The 21,984-nt window shown below is 43.7% G+C and overlaps 1 protein-coding gene across 3 annotated transcripts in view; it reads right to left on the reverse strand.

The window, feature by feature from the left end:
* The window catches only part of LHFPL2 (LHFPL tetraspan subfamily member 2), a 119,346-nt gene that overhangs the window by 33,932 nt on the left and 63,430 nt on the right, over positions 1 to 21,984 (reverse strand). The window contains exon 1 of one of the 3 annotated variants that reach the window (XM_044276111.1): positions 14,436 to 14,456. The exons of the other annotated variants lie outside the window; for them this stretch is intronic. The gene's annotated coding sequence lies outside the window, so the exon portion shown is untranslated. Of the gene's footprint in view, positions 1 to 14,435; positions 14,457 to 21,984 lie in introns of those variants that run through there. 3 annotated transcript variants of the gene reach the window in all.

The raw sequence follows: 21,984 nt of genomic DNA on the forward strand, positions 1-21,984 counted from the left end.
CACAGATTCACTCCTATACGGAGCTTATATATCAATACGCCCGTGTATACGGACAAGAAAATACATATATCTATGCTTTGTCCGTATCTCTATACTTGCAGGTCTACACAGTGCGCCTGCACAACATATACTAATTTGTCTGGCGCCTGATGTATACTCTATCTTTCTAATTCTTTTGTATGTCGCTGATAGCAGCATCTGATTAACGACATATAAATAAAACAACAGTACCTTCTTTTTCTGCAGCCCCATTGTAAGAGTGAAGTCACCAGTATGATGGTCTGCTGGTATAATATAAATATAAACATTGACCTGTGGAGGCTGTATACTGGAATCCAATAATTATCCTTGTGCATTATGGCCTGGATATATTGTTTCATGCACTAATGCGATGATATTGGAAACATAATGTACGCGTACTATCGCGCATGCGCAGCGCACAATCGGCGTATGGGCATGACACGCAAAGTAAGGGCAAAACGTCATCACTGCCTGCCGCCGCACTAAGGGAAGGGCTGACGTCATCATGGCGTGCGACGTGCCGACACCTCGGCGCGAACCTTCAAAAGAGCGGACGCGTACACTTCCAGACCAGGTAAGACATATGCCTGCGGCACCAACCTGTGCACTCTAAGAGGACAAGGGGCGCTTTCATCTGTCCCCCTTCTCTATCTTTATTGCGGCTGTGCACCTATCTGTGCGCTCCACTTCTACACTGTGGCTGTACACTTATCTGTGCGCTCCACTTTAGTGACAGAAGGGAGGAAACTTCAATCTATCTGTCTCCTCTCCTTCATTCCTATTGCCGGTTGCACACCCACCTGTGCGCCTTACTCTATAGGAGAGTCACCATTTTTGGTGACTCTCTTTTTGTATTTTCCGGCCCTTAGAAACGATATCCCCTGATGAGGGGAGGGGCTCATTGCCCTACCCCAGAAACGTGCATGTAGGGATCCTTGTAGGGCCTTTTTAGGGACCACAATTCCAGGGTTAGGTTCCGGACGGGGGCCCAACTAGTGGGACACCCCGTGGCTAGTTTTGGAGGTTTATTGTAGGGCTGCGAGGGCCTTCTAGGGATAGAAAAGAAATATCATCGTCTTTATTCCCTCCAATACCCTCCAACTGCCGAAAAGGACCACCCTGCCTGATAAAGACATCAAGAACACAGGTGCCTGGAGTACATCAAACCTGTACGGTAGGACACCTGGTGGTGTGTCTTTTTTCTCAAGCGGTGCCGCCGTGCACCTATATGCTGTGGATGTGTGAGTGTGCAGTATGTAACACGGATATACGCATACATCCATGTCATTATTTGTGTTGTGTTTGTCGTTGTGCATATAGCTTTTTTGTGGTTTAATATTTGTTATATGTCCACTTTGACGTGTCAGATATTGGCGCCTGTGCGCACCAAACCTGACCACCTGTGGCCTGAACACTGATGTGTACCACCCTAATTGTCTAGACCTTGAAACATCACGTTTGGAATACATCAGTCAGTCCATATTTTGTCCTTGTGGACATTTCAGTATTGCCCTCAGTACAAGTCCCGTTATATCGTGGGACACTGTGAGCAATCTACGATTACCTACCCCTTTACTTTCATTTTGAGGAACAAAATCTCATTTATCTTATATGAGCTAGAATAAAAGCTAAGTTTTAATTCATCCAGATCACTAAAATACGGTTTCAAAGATTCATGTGAGTGATTATATGCAAATAATCCATATTTAAGTTTACTTTAAGTCACACTGACTTGCATTGTGGGTCATGCCGGATCCGTCTTGCTCCGCATCCCATGACGGAAAGAAAACCGAAGCATGCTGCGGTTTGCTCTCCGATATGAGAACACAATTAAACGGAACGGAATGCATTTTGGAGCATTTCCTTCTGTTCAGCTATGTTTTGTCCCCATTGACAATGAATGGGGACAAAACGGAAGCGTTTTTTTTCAGGTATTGAGACCCTATGACTGATCTCTATGATATACACAAGCAAGGACACCAGTCTTTACATTATTTTTGATGACAAGAATAGTGCCATTTGCAGATCTACTCTAGTCACCAAAACCATTTTACCTTAAAGGGGTAGTCCTCTCCAAAAAACAAACATTCTACAATTTTCAATCCGGCACCTGGATCTGAATACTTTTATAATTATAAATTTTTTTTTTTTTTTGCATAGTCACTGAATTGCTCAAAAAAACCTATACAACACCATCTGCTGTTCTTTTCCTTATTTCTCCACCCATCTCAGTAACATCGTTGAGGTGGTCACACATGCTCTGTTCCATCCGCCAACTGCCACCAACCATATCTTTTGTTAGAAGCCCAGACCGTTACAGGGTGAGGGCTGCAGCAGAAAGCATGAGGAGCATGATGAGAATCTAGCAGAGCCATGAATAGGGAGATCTCTGGATCCTTGAGGTACAGGGCTGGTTCTAGCTTGGTTAGAAATGGTCATGTACTATGTGATGTCCAATTTTCATTTTTTATATTAATCATGAGATAACCCTCAATGAAGTCTGACAGGGTTTGGCAGTATCTGGTCGAAAACCAATCCAGCATAGCTCTTATGAATGGAAGCCGAGACAAGTGTGAATACCGCCCAACACTACAACAGATATTAAAAACTGCAAGGTCATTTCCTTGATTTGACATCTGAACAGACAAGAGGAGACCTGATGCAAAAGCCTCTCGAATATTCTTCATTATAACGTGATGTATTGTTGGCAGAATAATCTTAAAATCATTCATAAATTATATGGAAAAGGCTACAAGGCCACACGGTATCTGCCTTCTGAGAAATTCTTCTTTTCAGCTTGACCGAAGACAATGACTCTTACAGGCGATTTGAATGGACATCTCTATTACGGTACTTTTCCTCACTGGTCATTGCCTCCACAGCAACCGGCGACGGTTAGTGTGAAGGTACACCGTGACTTATGTAGATTGCTATTTTCTGGGAAGTGGAGATGGAATCTGATGAATAACACACGCTTAGATCACACATTTCCCTTGCATTACTCTTCTGTGAATAAACTGAGCCAAGAACACGCTCCATGGCGGCTCTATAGACCAACAAGAACAATGTCAGATGGGTGCTACAAGAATCACCAGGGTGCTATTACTGCCATTTACAAGGAGAATGCAAAATATCTCTTCATCGTGTGCTGCACAGATACCACACGTGAGGGTCAAACGACCAACAAATGCTCGTACCGGGACGAGGCATTTGCGTTAGTGTCCTCTAAATTACATTTTCGATTACAATTACATGATGGCCAATATCAAAGTAGGGAAGGATCTGGCATGTTGGATTTTTACATGCCCAATCCTTTGTTTCGGCAAAACACAAGCCACTGCCAAAGGGGTCTGGCAGAGACTTAATTCCCTCTATCCCTCAAACGATGGGAGTGTTCCACCGACGGATATCTCATGTGTGAAAGGAATTCTCTGAGACCAGAAACCCCTGCTGAGATGTACGGGCAGGGTACAAAAGTTAAAACATCCAAAACTGTCATAAGCACTAGTTGTCCAGCACTACGATATCTTCTCCTCCACTCCCGAGCCTCACTAGACATCATCACTTGCAGGCAATCAATAGGCTCAGGCTCAGCACGTGGTTGCTGCCACGACCAAGGCCACCGACTGGTCAGCATCAGAAGATTTTGCCAATAATGCACACGGGGATAGCTGTCACCAGGTACTTACTTGAGAGTTTCCTATTTTATTTTAGAAATTCACACTTCTTGCAATAACCAATACGTCAGTATCCATTTTTTTCCAGTATTGTGGCGGCAGTGGTGGAGAGACAGTGGTGTTAGGGAAACTTTTTTTGAGGGGCGGGGGTGCTATACAAATAAGCTCATTAAAGTTAAACCAGAGGCAACCATTTGTAGACCGCACTTTTTCGGGCACTGTTCTTTCCCCTCAATAGTACAGGGAAGGGTACATACTGGCTGGATGAGATGCCTTAAAGAGGTATTCTCATCTGACACAATGGAGGCATATCACTAGGATATGCCCCCATTGTCTTATAGGTGCAGGTCCCACCGCTAGGACCTGCACCTAAATCGAGAACGGAGCAGGCAAAGTGATGGATGGCTGGAGGACTCTGGTCGGCCACCACCAAGTGCTTTCCCCATAGAATTGAATGGGAGCGTGCTGCGCATGACTAGCCACAGTTCCCATTCACTTTTATGGACCCGATGGAAATAGCTGAGCCAGCTCTCAGCTATTTTCGGTGGCACTATAGAAATTAATGGAGGGCGCTGTGCATGCCCCAGTGTGCCCACCACCACTTTCCAGGCTCCGTTCAGGAGATACAGGTGGGTCCCAACAGTGAGACTTAGGCTACTTTCACACTTGCGCTTGATCGGATCCGTTCTGAACGGATCTGATCATATTAATGCAGACGGAGGCTCCGTTCAGTACGGATCCGTCTGCATTAATAACTCTAAAAAATTTCGCAAGTGCGCAAGTAGCCTGCGCGGATCCGTTCAGACTTTCAATGTAAAGTCAATGGGGGACGGATCCGCTTGAAGATTGAGCCATATGGTGACATCTTCAAGCGGATCCGTTCCCATTGACTTACATTGTAAGTCTGAACGGATCCGCACGCCTCCGCACGGCCAGGCGGACACCCGAACGCTGCAAGCAGCGTTCAGCTGTCCGCCTGTCCGTGCGGAGGCGAGCGGAGCGGAGGCTGAACGCCGCCAGACTGATGCAGTCTGAGCGGATCCGCATCCATTCAGACTGCATCAGGGCTGGACGGAGGCGTTCGGGTCCGCTCGTGAGCTCCTTCAAACGGAGCTCACGAGCGGACCGACGAACGCTAGTGTGAAAGTAGCCTTATACCTATTAGACAATATCCTAGCAATATGCTCCCATCGTCTCAGGTGAGATAACCCCTTTAAGGGCCCCATACACATTAGGCAATTGTTGGCTGAACCTACCATTTTGCAGTACTGGCCGACAGTCTAATGTGTATGGAGGGCTCACAACTATCCCCTGACGTAAGCTGTTGGGAAGAAAATGATCAGGGGCTTTTAAAACCGATCCTTTAGTTCTCCCAGAAGATAAGTTACCGCCAGAGGTATCTGGTAGAGGTTTTTTTCTGTGTGCCCATTTAAAACACATCGCTCAGTATGTATATGGGGCCATACGAGTCTTTGGCCAACAGCTATTGAATGTGTATGCACTTGGAGGAAGGGGGTACTGCTTCTCACCAAAGAGACACAGGGGTGTATGGGGACTTACTGTATCCATCAGGAAAAAGCTCCATGAGAAAATGTATGAACGCTCAGTCCAGTTATATGCTGAAGAGTGGCGCTTAAAAGGGATGTTAAAACTCAACACAGAAAAACTCAACAAAAACCCTTTGTTGTAAAATGTTGACAATTAACAGGACTAGGAGCTTATCAGTCTCACTGAACCGAGAAGAGATAGCAGCAGATCCTTTACAGTAAACGCAGGGACAGATTGCTTGGACAGGGCACAGGAACAAAGTTTGTGTTTACTTTTCTGGGTGGGAATCTTCTGATAAGACTGCAATGCCAAACAGCTCTCCTATGACGTAAACGTGACATGCTAGATCCATGCCCAGCGCCCGACACCACAGACATGAAACGGATGAGCACATGTCAGGACTAGGTTACCATGCCCAAGGTTTCTATTACACGCTCAGCACAAATAAACAGCACCATGGATTGTAAGCATCTGCACGAATATAAAAATGGCAAGATAAACAACAAATGCTTGTGTAAAGAAATTATTGCAGTACACGCGCTCATTTGTCAAATGTTTATATTATGCAAAAATTATCCACAGAGGAAACTAAAAACATGTAACATTATAGACCAAGGCAAAATCTCTAGTTTCACACTAGCAGCAGCCTTCTCTGGCAGGCTGTTCTGGCGGGTGAACAGCCTGCCGGATCCGTGCTGCCGCTAGTGCACGTGTGCCATCGGAGGTCCACTCAGGCCCCATTGACTATATGTCATAGTTTTATTCAGGCCGCCTCTCGGCATGTTTGCCGTGCTGCCGCCGGAACTCCAGCCCGTCCCCATTATAGTCAATGAGGCCAGAGCAGACCTCCGGCGGCACTCGTGCACTAGCGGCAGCACGGATTTGGCAGGCTGTTAACCCACCAGAACAGCCTGCCGCTAGTGTGAAACTAGCCTAAAGCTTTTAGGCCCCTTTCACACAGGCGAGATTTCCGCGCGGGTGCAATGCATGAGGTGAACGCATTACACCCGTACTGAATCCGGACCCATTCATTTCTATGGGGCTGTGCACATGAGCGGTGATTTTCACGCATCACTTGCGCGTTGCATGAAAATTGCAGCACGCTCCTCTTTGTGCGTTTTTCACTTAACGCAGGCCCAATAGAAATTAATAGCAAGTGCGGATGCGGTGCGATTTTCACGCATGGTTGCTAGGTGACAATCGGGATGGGGACCCGATCATTATTATTTTCCCTTATAACATTGTTATAAGGGAAAATAATAGCATTCTGAATACAGAATGCATAGTACAATAGGGCTGGAGGGGTTAAAAAAAAAAAAAAAAAAATATATATATATATATTATATATAAATTTGTTCGCGCAGCCGGCATCTCTTCTGTCTTCATCTGTGAGGAAAAGGACCTACGCTCATCACATGGTTATTCACATGATCCATCACAATGGTGATGATCTTGTGATGAGCATAGTGACATCACCATTGTGATGGATCATGTGAATGACCATTTGATGATCGTAGGTCCTTTTTCTCACAGATGAAGACATGCCGGCTGCGCGAACGTGTGTGTGTGTGTGTGTGTGTGTGTGTGTGTGTGTGTGTCATATATATATATATATATATATATATATATATATATATATATATATATATATATATACACATATACACACACCCATACATACATACATACATACACTTTTGACCCCTCCAGCCCTATTGTACTATGCATTCTGTATTCAGAATGCTATTTTCCCTTATAACCATGTTATAAGGGAAAATAATACAATCTACACAGCCTTGAACCCAAACCTGAACTTCTGTTAAGAAGTTGGGGTCTGGGTACCACAGTAGTTTTTTTATCACGCGCGTGCAAAACACATTGCCCCCGCGTGATAAAAACTGAACGGAACGCAATCGCAGTCAAAACTGACTGCAATTGTGTACCTACTCGCGCGGGTTTGCCGCAATGCACCAGGACGCATCTGGACACGCCCGTGTGAAAGAGGCCTTAGACCTCTAGCACACAGCCGTGTGTCACCTTGGCCGTATTGCAGCCCGCATAAGGCGGGTCCGCAATACACGGGACACCGGCCGTGTGCATTCCACATCACAGAATGGGTCCGCAAATCCGGAGATACAGTGCGGAGGCGTGGATCAGAACCCCACGGAAGCACTATGTAGTGCTTTCATGGGGTTCCGTTCCATGCTTCCATTCCGCAAAAAGATAGAACTTGTCCCATCTTTTTGCGGAACGGGCAGATTGCGGTCCCCATTCAAGTGGGGTCGCGATCTGCATGCGGCTGGCCCACGGTCGGTGCCCGTGCACTGCGGACCGTAATTTGTGGTTTGCAAGAAGCCTTAAAACTAGGACCAGTCCCATCTCGTAACAGGTCTGTTTTAGTAACTACTTGTATTCATCCTGTAACAATACTAAAGCATGCTGTCATAAGCAAAATAGGCGCTTCCTCTATTATTACTAGAACGTCATAACTTGCCAGCAGTTTGCAATAAAGGTCCAACTGGATGTTACCAACTGGGCATGTGTCCCTCCACAGCCTGACACTATGCAATCAGTACCACAAGTGTAAGACTGTGCAGGAACACATTCCCCTGCTGGTAACACCCAGATGGAACTTTACTGCAAAGTGCTGGCAATTTATTCATAAATAAATATCAGAGGAATGTCAAAATAGTCATAAGAATAGATGCCATAGAATTGTTATCACATAGAAAATGCAAGAAAATACTAAAACAGTCATGTCAGGAGAGGTGACAGCTCATCTCTAAGGATCCCATACACAGAATGTTGACCAAACCCATTGTTTTGGTGGGGCAAACTAACAACCTAAAGTGTTATGCAGCTTTGGATTCGCCCCCAACAGATGATGCCCGAATTTCAATGCTTGGATCTCCTTCTCCTGGGAGAAAAGCTGCTCACAGAAGTGTTGGGCAGTAGCCCTCTTATGCTATTGAAAACAAATACTTTCTTGGCCAAAATGTACATGTATCGGGGGAGTCAAGAAAGATAGGTGTCAGGCGAAAGCTGTTCAAAGGTATGTGGGCATCTTTAGGCTCCAATGAAAATCTGTAACAAGGCTCCCATCAAACTAAAAACATTTTCTAATACTAGTCTCTTCATATGTGACATGTGACCTTTTGGGTCGCCTCCAGTTCCAGTGTCTGGTTGCAACCTCTGTAACCCCTAGTTAATCCCCTATAAAAGTCTTCTAAGGGGTCAGTAAAACTCACTTCTGATGTTCTTCAGCTTTGATGCTCAACATTCTTCCACAAGCCAATGTAAAGCCATTCATGAGATATCTGTTTAACTGTTGGCCGAGCCCTGGTTTGGCCGACAGCTATCTTTCCCGATCACCCCATACACATGAATGCTTGGTTCAGCTGCTGTCAGAGGCAGGGGGAGAGAACAAAAGGATTCTGCATGCTGAAATCCAATGTGTCCTACACTTCTCTCACACAACATCTGCCATCACAGGACAGACGGGAAGCCTCCTACACATTAGATCAGGGATGGCCAACTTGCGCCTCTCCAGCTGTTTTAAAACTACAACTCCCACCATTCCCTGCTGTAGGCAGTGTGGGCATGCTGGGAGTTGGAGTTTTGCAACAGCTGGAGAAACTCAGGTTGGCTATCCCTGCATCAGATGGTTGGTCAATCCTGGCAAAATAGTCTGGTTTGTCCGATACACATCTGAAGTGAAAGCTCTTAGGCCCCTTTCACACTTGCGTTGTTGTTTTCCGGTATTGAGGTCCGGCAGAGTTTGTTTGGTCCTCATGCATTCTAAATAGAAGAGATCTGTTCAGGATGCATCAGGATGTCTTACGTTCCATCAGCATTCCGTTTTGTGACCAGACACAAAACCTCTGCAGTCTGCAAGTGTGAAAGTAGCCTTAGGCCTCTTTCACACAGGCAAGTTTTCCGTGCGGGTGCAATGCGTGAGTTGAACACATTGCACCCGCACTGAATCAGTACCCATTCATTTCTATGGGGCTGTTCACATTAGCGTTTTTCACGCATCACTTCTGCGTTGCGTGAAAATCGCAGCATGTTCTATTTTGTGCGTTTTTCATACAACGTAGGCCCCATAGAAGTGAATGGTGCTGCGTGAAAATTGCAAGCAAGTGCGGATGCGGTGCGATTTTCATGCACGGTTGCTAGGAGACGATCGGGATGGGGACCCGATCTCTATTATTTTCCCTTATAAGGCTACTTTCACACTAGCGTTCGGGGCTCCGCTTGCGAGTTCCGTTTGAAGGCTCTCACAAGCGGCCCCGAACGGATCAGTCCAGCCCTAATGCATTCTGAGTGGATGCGGATCCGCTCAGAATGCATCAGTCTGGCACCGTTTGTCCTCCGCTCAGCAGGCGGACACCTGAATGCTGCTTGCAGCGTTCGGGTGTCCGCCTGGCCGTGCGGAGGCAAACGGATCCGTTTGAAGTTGACACAGTATGGCTCAATTTTCATGAACAATGCAAACGGTAATGTTCATGGTAATGCAAACGGATCCGTTCTGAACGGATCTGAGCGTTTGCATTATAGGTGCGGATCCGTCTGTGCAGATACCAGACGGATCCGCACCGAACGCAAGTGTGAAAGTAGCCCAACATGGTTATAAACGGAAAATAATAATAGCATTCTGAATACAGAATGCATAGTACAATAGCGCTGGAGGGGTTAATTTCTTGTAATTTTTTTTTTTAACTCGCCTTAATCCACTTGCTCACGCAGCCCGGCTTCTCTTCTGTGCTGTGTACAGGAAAAGGACCTGTGGCGACGTCACTCCGCTCATCACATGGTCCATCACATGATCTTTTACCACGGTGATGGATCATGTGACGGACCATGTGATGACCGGAGTGACATCACCACAGGTCCTTTTCCTGTACACAGCACAGAAGAGAAGCCGGGCTGCGTGAGTAAGTGGATTAAGTTGAGTTTGTATTTATTTTTTTAACCCCTCCAGCGCTATTGTACTATGCATTCTGTATTCAGAATGCTATTATTTTCCCTTATAACCATGTTATAAGGGAAAATCATACAATCTACAGAACACCGATCCCAAGCCCGAACTTCTGTGAAGAAGTTCGGGTTTGGGTACCAAACATGCCGATTTTTCTCACGAGAGTGCGAAATGCATTACAATGTTTTGCACTCGCGCAGAAAAATCGCACATGTCCCCGCACCTTTTCCTGCAACACCCATCTGAAAGAGGCCTTACTGTTCTCCCCATGTAATGGTCATCAGGTATAAAGCAATGTTCCTGGATTCATTTCACACTAGAGAAGCAGCATAAGCCAGGCTTTTATGAATAAGCGCCCTGCTCCCTGATGGAAAAGTATCTGCTGTGGCCCCAGTATGTGTTCAAAAGGAAACAAAATCACTGACATTTGGGAAACCACAAAATTCTGCTAACGAAGAGCAGGACGCACTGCCCGGACAAGTGGATCGAAGAGAGTCTGCTTCAGCTCAGCATGGGGGCTATGTTATATTACACACGTCAAAGACGCATGGGATTCCAGGAAAGCAACGTGATACCTCGAGACAGGATCCTTGCACATGATGCACTAAGAACACGTTAATACAATTTGTCATTGATTCTGAATACCTCATAAAGTGATTAAAGGGGCTTTCCAGGCTCCTAATATTGATGACTTATCCTCAGGATAGGTCAATAATAGCCGAACCTTGAGGATCCGACACCATGAACCCTCCACCAATCAGCTGTTCCCTGGAGTCTGCGCCGCTGGAACTAGAACTTTGAATGGAGCCGGGAGCAGAGCGCCATTCAAAAGTGTAGTGGCCATACTGGGTTACTGCAGCACAGCTGTGATTTAGGTGAATGTAAACTGAACTGCACTAAACGGTCACGACCACTTCTCTCTTCAATGTCCCAATATCCCATAAGAAAAATAAATTCCCACTGTCTGACATTTAACCCCTGCAGCATCCCCTAAGGGGCTCTTCACTACTATGATGTGTAATCAGTAATTGTTAGTGTTTTTTTTCTAGGGGGAATTTTTCCGGTCCATAGGATGAAATTATTTTACTGGTGGAGCTATCAAGCCATCATCAGAATCCGCTTCACTGCATTCACTGCTTCGCTTCGAGGTGGACTCCAATACAGCCCACCGGCCAATGCCACATGAACATAAGTTTGGCTTAAGCCCCTTAATTTTAACACTGTCAATGTCTACTTCCTCACTGACAAAATGGGATTCTCTAGATACAATAGCCTAAGGCATGTTCCATTCATTTCTATTAGTGTTCTGAGAAGAGCAGAGCAACAATGCATGCTGGGAGTTGTAGTTTCACAACAGCTGGAGGTTAGCCACCACTGGCCTAAGCTGAATTCTTTCCTCCAAGTATGCATCTTCCACCTGTAAGGGTACTTTCACATTTGCGTTGTTTGATTCCGGCAGGCAGTTCCGTTGCCTGAACTGACTGCCTGATCAGGCAAACTGCATGCAAACGGATGTCATTTTTTCAGACTGATCAGGATCCTGATCATTCAGAAAAACGCCTGATCAGTCAGAAAAATGCATTGCAATACCGGATCCGTTTTTCCGGTGTCATCAGGCAAAACGGATCTGTTTTTTTTCTTTCATTTTTAAAGGTCTGCGCATGCGCAGACCGGAAGGACGGATCCGGCATTCCGGTATTTTGAATGCCGGATCCGGCACTAATACATTCCTATGGAAAAAAATGCCGGATCCGGCATTCAGGCAAGTCTTCCGTTTTTTTCGCCGGAGATAAAACCGTAGCATGCTACGGTTTTCTCTTTTGCCTGATCAGTCAAAACGACTGAACTGAAGACATCCTGATGCATCCTGAACGGATTACTCTCCATTCAGAATGCATTGGAATATGCCTGATCAGTTATTTTCCGGTATAGAGCCCCTGTGACGGAACTCTATGCCGGAAAAGAAAAACTCAAGTGTGAAAGTAGCCTTAACTGAGTCCCTTGTTAGTCCTTAGGCTACCCTATTTGCCAAGATTATTTTTCAGAAAGGACAGAAAGGGGTCTTTGTTCACTTTAAAGGAGAGTTTATCCTATTTTCTTGGACACTGACCTGTAGTGACCTGACATTATTTTGGACAAGACAGAGCACAGAGTTCTCAAGAGTAGGGCCTCTTACAAGTCCATGTTTGTGATGATGTCCATGACAAGATGGTCAGTGTTTTATCCGGGTCCACCTTTGGTCTGTTTGTATTTTTTTTTGCCCTCCATGGGTCATCCGTTTCCCAAGTGCACTGTTCGGCCTTGACGCACATGACCATTAATGTTTTGCAGTCCACAAACTACGAATATTGGCTGTGTACACACCGGATCACAGTGTGAACCCATTGACTTCAATGGGTCCATGGTCCGCAAGTTGTGGTGTATAGGCCACGTCCTATTTTTTGCGGTGTGACCACACGGATGCGAAAGCACAAGGGAGGGCTTCTGTCTGAGGTTTTTACAGACCCATAGGCTTCAATGGGCACGTTTGGTCCACATCACATAATGCATGTCTCGGTTGTTTTCCCACTGACCCACAGTCATTGAAAAAAAACAGGATATGCGAATAAAACAATGGATACACGCGCTGTCCATGGAGAACACAGACAGCAAACGTCCGTGATTCACTGGTGTGTTAAAGAGGCCTAACGCTTTATGCACATGTCCATATTTTTCATCTGTGTGCTATGCGCATTTTTTGTGGATAGCACACTGAACCATTCATTTCTATGGGACCATGCACACATCCATTAAGGACCATGTCTTATTCTAGTCCGTACATGGGGGAAGAGCAGCCCTTTATATTGATGGGTGGGAGAAAAGTACACATGGAAAAGCAGGCGGAAACTATTTATAGTTCTCGGATCTGTTGTTTGTAGGCCGAAATACGGACATGAAGCCTTATAGACATTTTTATGACTTTTTCCCCCCGGTTATTTTTTTGTTGTGGTACACCAATGTCAAACAGTACCTGACAGTGTTATAACAGTATCTAACAATGTTCTATTATTTCTCTGCCTGAGAAAAAAAAATATCTAAACAACAAAAACAGATGATGCACAAAACACCCTCATGTTCAGAATTCTCAAAAACAACAGTTTATCCTTCTCAAAAAATTTGAGGAAATGTATCAAATCTGGTGCTAAAGAAAAAAGGAACAGAAGCCCATAGCATTGGGTTGCGTTTTTCATTTTCCAAAGGGGCTTTGATAATAATGAGAGAAGATCTGTTTGGTCGCCAAGGACAACTGCCCCACTTTTCCTTTTCAACAGGCTTTTGTAATCTCTAAAAATACAAAAATGTCAGTGGCTCACCAGCAAGTGTTACCGTGGAAATGGTGCTCTGTCCAAGGGCAACACCCCAACCCCGTAAATAGATACCGAACAACAAATAGAAGGAAGGTTGGAGGACACTCAAAATATCAGGAGATCAAGAGAAGTTTTGGTGCGTTATACAACTATATTTATTATAATAAAAATCTATATTAAAAATGACCCTATTATAGTTGCTAAAAACTGAAGAGTAAATGTATATAAATAAACCAGAAACAAATGTTGATATAACACAGTAGACTGCGGTCTCCGTATGGTTGTTCCTTATTTTATGGGTACTTTCACACTAGCATTTTTCTTTTTTCCGGCATAGAGTTCCGTCATAGGGGCTTAATACCGGAAAAGAACTGATCAGTTTTATCCCCATGCATTCTGAATGGAGAGCAATCAGTTCAGGAGGCATCAGGGAGTCTTTAGTTCAGTCTTTTTGACTGTTCAGGACGGAGATAATACCGTAGCATGCTGCGGTTTTATCTCCGGCCCAAAAAAACGAACACTTCCATGAATCCCTGGCATTTTTTTCTATAGGATGTATTGGTGCCGGATCCAGCATTCAAAATACCGCAAGCGCAGACCGGTAACATATATATATATATATATATATATATATATATATATATATATATATATATATATATATAACGGATCCGTTTCTCCGGATGACAAATGGAGAGACGGATCAGTTTTTGCAATGCATTTGTAAGACTGATCCGCATCAGGATACAAATGCTTTCCATTTGCATGCAGATTGCTGGATCCGGCAGGCAGTTATGGCGACGGAACTGCCGCATTAAGACAGTATATCCCTTTATCTGATTGATTAAACAAGGGCTACGTTACCCTCTGCTGAACGTGGAGAGATGATGCCGGCTCTTAGATATCTCACAGGTAGCCGTACCGAGAAGTTGCGCTCCGGTCGGTGTCCCACGTATGCGAGAATCGCCGTCCCCTCCTTTGCTGCGCTCTCTGTTAAATTATCTCATCTTATTAATTGATATACTTTGGAAAATAAACACAAATAAGCTTTACAATAAGCCTACATACTGTAGATCACTAATAAGACCAAAAGGTTCTCCAAGTGGCAGCCCTCCAAATACTTTTCTTGTAAGTCTCTAAAGTAGCATGTGAAGAAAGTATTTATTGATTTGACCAGACTGACTCATTCCAGGCCCTGACTACGGGAAACGTCAGTGACGCAGCAGCTCAACAAGAGCAAATATGAGAAGAAAGACAGTAAGAAGTTCATACATCTTCATTGAGTCTAGGCTTCTTCTTGGTTGACTTTCTTTGAATCATATATACGCTTCGCTTTACCTCAGAGAGAATCATTGTTGTAGACACAGAAGATGAGAGCCTACTCTTGTCTTTCTAACAATAGACCATCTATGACGGATGTGTTCCTAGATAGAAGACAGCTTCTGTAATTACCACTTCATTCATGACTCCATTCGAAATGAAGACCAAAAGAAAAGGTGGATTACCAAAACAATAGGCCTTCAGAGCAAGACAATTCTCACTCACTCATGGGCATAAAATACAAGACATTACATAAAAATCTCAAGGTGCTCAGTTAAAAATAACTGAACCCATGAAATAAGAATTGTCAGCACAAGACCGCCGTCATCTACACAGCTCAGAAATGGTTCTAGGAGAAAATGTCTCCATATAGATGGAGTCCAATGGAGCATACCACTTTTTTTGTTGAATCATACATAATCCTTCAGAAAAAAATCCATATGTCTCCATGGTATACTTAAGGCTCCATGCACCTGTATGGAAGCAGTAGTAAGGACGCAATACAGCCATGTGTATGAGGCCTTGTGCAAATCTCTTCTGTAGCATTGGCTTAGCCTAGCCATAAAGTAACTCAGGGTAAACAATTGCTCAGTCAACAGCCATCCCATACACATCAGCGTTCAGATGAGTCAGGAGGCTCACATTGGATGGTTGGAAAAATCCAACGAAGTTAGAAGACCTTGCCAACATAGATCTAAGGTGTATGGGCATCTTTCACTTACGTGTAGGTAATTTTTCATATAGCTTTATGTATAGAAAAATCAACCCTGAATTAGTGCAGTGTTTCCCAACCAGTGTGCCTCCAGCTGGTTGTGCAGGCATGCTGGGAGTTGTAGTTTTGCAACAGGTGGAGGCACACTGGTGGGAAACACTGGATTAGTGAATAGACAGAGTTATGCCAGATGTCCTCATAATAGTCACACACAAAAGAGCCTTCACAGCTAAAGAGTTGTCGAAATTTATATCCGCCTCCATCTCTCTGACAATCTAATCACCCTTCCTAGCATTTGCCCTTTTAGGATTTCCTGGGTTCTATGCACATGGCTGTATTACGGCTCTGCTGTATATTTAGGGACCAGGATGGCACTGGGTCCCATCCTTTTAGATCAGTAAAGTGTTTTTAGGAGATTGGTTCAGGAAAGATTTTCCTGATCTCATGAGATCTAATTCCATGCTTACTGCAAAATATAAGGCTCAATAATGGAGCAGTAATAAGGCCTTGTGCATAAATCCTTAGATCCACGTCATAGCTTTGATTTCGTTTTTATAAATGTTATTTTTAGTGAGGGAGAAACAGAACTGAAACGTTGGTTACTTTATAAATACTATGTACACTTTCTGCAGTGATGCCAAGTATTATAGTCTACAGTTACATTCACATTCTCCAAGTCTCTGCTGGAGACAGGCTTGTTAAACAGATAAAAGTATGATTTGCAGGTTCAGACTACACAGGGTTCATTTGTTGTCCGTTACCATGGAGACACATCGGTTTGCCAAGAGCTGCAGAAACAAAAAATTATAGCTAATCGTTGCACAGGTTGATCAGTCGCTGCATCCTGAGCACCGAGTCACTGGGCTATGGGAGTTACAATAGTGGTGCTCCAAAGTTTCTGGCCAGCACCTTGGTGCTTGGAACAGCCAATTTGCAGAGCTATATCTTAGGAACACTTCTAAGTACATCGATAACTAAGGTATCATTTTAATCAGCATGATCAACCCTACCATACAATATGCCCAATTTAATAGGGTTGATCTTGCTGACAGATGCTCTTTAAAGGGGAACTTGCCCATGCCTGATGCCAATTTATTTAAGGGGTCCAAAACACAGTAACTAGACCCCTTTAGTTTTGTACAGCACTTAACGTATTCTAACATGACGCAAAGTAAAAAGGAACAAGGTCACTAAATCATTATTTTCAGATTTCATAAACTAAAACACACACACCCTATACAGTGCAAACATATTTGCACTGCTTCCAGTTAAAAAAGCAAGATTTATGACCATAGCTCCAAGGGGAAAGAGCTACCGAATAGTATACCAGCTAATAATAAAAGCTGCTTTATATCATGACCTTCTAACCAGCAAATTACAAACAATGTTCTGCCAACTGAAGAACAAGAAAATCAAAGTACATAATAAATCAGAACCGTTTCCCACATTGTCAGCAAACAGGGCCGGGAGGAGCCATAGAGAACTAACCTGAACTCAAATTCCACATATATGATGCAGCTGAAAACGTATTAACCACAACTCACCGAAGGATTTATAGTGATAAGAAGCTTTCGAGGTCAGGGAACCAGAGGAATTTAATCTGGGCATACACGATTGTTCTGTATGAGACAACCAATAGCTTTTTTTAAACCATTTTAGTTATATGTCTATGAAACAAGGAAATTAGGAATGGAAGGCTAAAAGTCAATAGGGTTTGGATATGACAGACCATAAACGTATAATCAGTCTGAACCCTGGGACCAACAACAGAACGAAGATGCCCCCTCCCCCCCAACAAGACATAGCACTGTACATTCAAATCAATGGGACTGAGCTGCAGTACCAGGCACGGCCACATGGGTATGTATGTAGCTTTATGACATTTTATTGGGCACACTGCATTTTAGAAGGCGATAGAAAGTTTAATCATCCTTAAGCATGTAATTAGGTTCTATCGCAAACCAATCCTGTTGCATTTAGAAAACATTGCCTACATCTAGTACATCTAGGAAAAAAAGTCAGTTTAGATTGACATATTGTTTCATGAAGCCTTTCTATCCCATGGTGTGTACCTACCACTGCAACAGGCAAAGGAGTTATGGTGCCCAGCAGCCAAGTGAGCCCACGTCCACTGAAAAGGAGCCTACGAAGTAAGGAACAGTAGGTGACTGGTGTAGATAACGCTGGGAGAAATATTTGCATATGGAGGAAGAGACTGAGGAATGGAGGATTGGACACCGGGAAAAATGAAGACCATAATAACCATAAGGCTACATTCACACAACTATATTTTCAGATTGTACCCAGTCCACATTTTTTTGCGGATTGCATGCAGACCCATTCATTTCTACGATCATTTACGTGCTGCCTGCATCCGCGCTGCCGTTCGGAGAATTACAGAACATGTCCTATTTTATTTTTGTCCATTGTTCATTTTTAAATACCCAACACATAAATTGCATTTGTGGAGGGGAATATGATTAACCTGTTACAGCAGACACATGCCACCGAGTCAGAATGTCTTAACCAGGAGGCAGAGAGCGGTGGGGGATCATTGAGGGGAATACTGCATTTTTATGTCTGCATTGCACCCTCAGTACTACAGAAAATACTAAACATTATTATGACCACTTACTACTTTTGATGTCGACAATGTGTAGCTCTTGAAAGAAGTCATGTGTTGAGAGTTGGCTTGGTGGGTATATAAGGTGCGACAGGCTGTCTGCACACATATCCCTCATTACAGTCATGGGTAAAAGGGGCAATTTATCAAAGTTCTAAAAATGGAACTATTGGCTTTTGGGCGAAGTGTGGCAGTATTTCTGAAACACTAAAGTTTTTCTTGAGTGGATTAATGGCATCACTGCGAATAAGAGACGTTGGAATTGAGGAGCATCGCGTGCCATTGAGGTGAGAATCAGCTGCAAAGGTGCGCAAGGACGGAACAACTTTTTCAGTGGAGCAGCTCACCACCAAGATTAACCATCGAACCCTATTGCGTATGGGGCTCGCAAGCAGACACTGCACCACTGCTCACAAAGTTGCATTAACAGAAAAGGCTTACATTTTTCGTTGCAGTATCAGAATTAGACCTCCTCTGATTGGCAAATGGTTGTCTTCGCCGATGAGTAAAATTTTCTGCTTTATCGAACCGAGGGACATTGGCGTGTCAAGCAAGAAATATCAGATAAACACCCTGCAAACACTGCTGGAAGAACATAATCTGGTGGAGGCAGCGTTATGGTCTGAGGAATGTTTTTGTGGTATTCTCCAGGACGACTCATTCATGTGGAAGGCACTCTCAACGATCTTGGTATGAATCTATTTTTGCAGATCACGTACACCCATACAAGCAGATTGTCTTCCCTAGGGGGGGGATGGGATCTTCCAGCAAGACAATGTGATGTTATATGGCTAGAAATGTCTAACATTGGTTTGAAGAGCGTGACAAATGCTTCCAAGCACTACCCTGGCCCCTCAAGTCCCCAGACAAACCTAATTCAGAATTTGTAGGACCACCTCGAAACTTCATGTGGGCTCTATGGATCCTCCTCCATGCACCCTCCAGATACCTGTGACAGCCTTCCAGGACCTTATTAAGTCACTCCCAGCTAGTCTAGCTGCTGTCCTTGATGCATACTTATTAGCTGGTTGTCATAAAGATGACTGTATTTCATAATAGAAAACCCCTTCAACTAAAAGGAAGCACCTATACGCATGGAGACGTTGAGAGAAATCACCGAAATGTACTCTCTTGACTCGAGTAAAGATTTCTGAGCTTAAAAGAAATTAATCTTCATCACCAAATTTCAGCTCATTTTCATTTCATAAGTGAATTTTATTTAGGAAACGCATAGAATTAAAGTTATGTCAGTCTCAGAAACTTAACAAGTAGCTGTAAAACATTTTGGCTTCATGACGAAGGGGGAGGAGTGGAGGAGGCTGGCATGGTGTAATGGTTGAGGAATTCACAAGCTTGGAAAACCCTGCAAACTAACCTGAGAACTTTCAGAAGGTCAGGACCTGGCATGAATAGATCCTTTTTTCTGTCTACCCTTCATAAACCAAGACTCATTAAGGGTTACTCTTTAACCTCCCTAATCCTCCAAACTTATTGTCATGGGTAGGTTTCAAAGTCAAGATCTTCTCATTTTAATGGAAGGTCTTTGAACATGCAACCACTTAAAAGTTGACTCTACAACTTGCGGGCCTGTAAAAAGTGGACCTGGAATGTCATTCTGTAGGTCTCATTGAGAAAGATATACTTTTAGCTGGCCGAAAAATTTCCTAAGATGCTTTATTTAAGGTAGTGGTGGGATGAATAAACCATTTCTCTGTATCCTTCAACTACCTGCTGATGGCAGGGACCTGAAACATCTTTACCTGATGAAAGTTAACATATGTAACTAAATGTAAGAACCTAACACATACATTTATTTAAAAAGGACAAATCATTAGAGGTTATGGTGAAGTATGTTGGCTGGACCGGCAAGCCATATGTATGACAGTGTCCTGATACTCCCCCCTGAGGGAGAAGAGAAGGTCAGGGATGCTGGATTTTAACATGGCGGTTGAAATGTTCTCAGGGGAGGTATGCTACTGCCATGTCTTTTGCCAACGTATTCTGGGGGCCTCGGCTTCTTTAAAGTTTGGGTAAGACTGAGTTGACCAAAGAATGTTTGGACAAACTATGGGTGGTGCCGACTTTGAACAAGATCCTAGGTAAAGCCAAATTATGACTGGAAGACATATAGACCACCTTCAAGAGCACAGGGTCAAGAAAAGACTGAGCTAGGCTTTGCTATCAATATAATGCCTCTTGCACACAAACTTTTTTTTTCCCATTCACGTTCCATTTTTATGGTCCGTATACGGAACCATTCATTTCAATGGGTCCGCCAAAAAAACGGAATGTACTCCGTATGCATTCCGTTTTCGTATTTCCATTCAAAGATAGAACATGTCCAATTATTGCCCGCAAATTACGTTCCGTGGCTCTATTTAAGTCAATGGGGCTGTATAAAAAAATTAAATAAAATAATGAACGGATACGGAATGTCTTCCATATCTGTTCGGTTTTTGCAGAACAGTCTATTGAAAATGTTATGCCAAGCCCAATTTCTCTATGTAATTACTGTATACGCCATGCTTCCGTTTACGATCTGCAAAAAACAGAAAACAAACCGAACGGAAACACTACTGAAACAAAAAAAAATGGAAAAACAGATCCGTTTAAAACGGACCGCAAAACACTGAAAAAGCCATACAGTCGTGTGCAGGAGGCCTAAAATAGATGGCCATACCACCAGTTGCTAAGAAGCCTGTCAGATTGTGTCTTGAGAATTCCTCATGGATAAATACCAGTTATAATGGTTTAGTGAAAAATTACCTGATTTAAGCAACCCCTCAATATACGACAGGCTGGAGTTCTCTGGGTTAGACAAACACTGATCAAAAATATTTGTAAGACATTTTGTTGACAACTGCTTTGTTTTTTGTTTTGCTTTTTGGTTAAAGGCGCATTTAATTCCCGATAACTTTCTGCTCGTCAGAAGAGGTGAAGAACCGCATTAACATGCAGCGATCATTTCCAACTGTATGTGGATGAGCAATTGTTTCTGGTCGGCAGATTGCTGTAGGCACAACATGATCGGCTGCCTGGAAACGATAATTGAGATCCGCACCAAATATGACTTCACCCAATGAATGAGCATTTTGCCCATTCAACAGATTATCAACGGCACGGGCGATTATCGGGAGTGAGCTTTTGCACGATCGTTTGACTCCAATAATCAGCAAAAAAAAAATGGGCTGTATAATGAGCCTTGCTGGCCAATCTAAGGACAGCAGAAGTGTCTTGGTCTACCAATCCCACAGTAGGCATCAGGCAGAGTTAACTCACCTTCTCTTGATCGCGTAGTTCCCGGTCTCTTTACTTCTTTAATGATGAGCTGTGGGCTAAATGACCTGTGGTGACGTCAGATCACATGCTCCATTACCACGGTGATGGACCATGTGATCTGACGTCACCACAGGTCATTTAGCCCACAGCTCATCATTAAAGAAGTAAAGAGACCGGGAACTACTCGATTAAGAGGAGAAGGTGAGTTAACTTTTTTTTATTTTTTTTAACCACTCCAGCACTATTATACTATGCATTCTGTATTCAGAATGCTATTTTCCCTTATAACCATGTTATAAGGGAAAATAATACAATCTACAGAACACCGATCCCAAGCCCGAACTTCTGTGAAGAAGTTCGGGTACCAAACATGCACGATTTTTCTCACGCGAGTGCAAAATACATTACAATGTTTCCCGCAACGCACCCGCCTCTTATCCGGGCCAAAAATAAGACGCCCGTTTGAAAGAGGCCTAAGA

Source organism: Bufo gargarizans, chromosome 1 (genome assembly GCF_014858855.1).
Source record: "Bufo gargarizans isolate SCDJY-AF-19 chromosome 1, ASM1485885v1, whole genome shotgun sequence".
NCBI classification, from domain to species: Eukaryota; Metazoa; Chordata; class Amphibia; order Anura; family Bufonidae; genus Bufo; species Bufo gargarizans.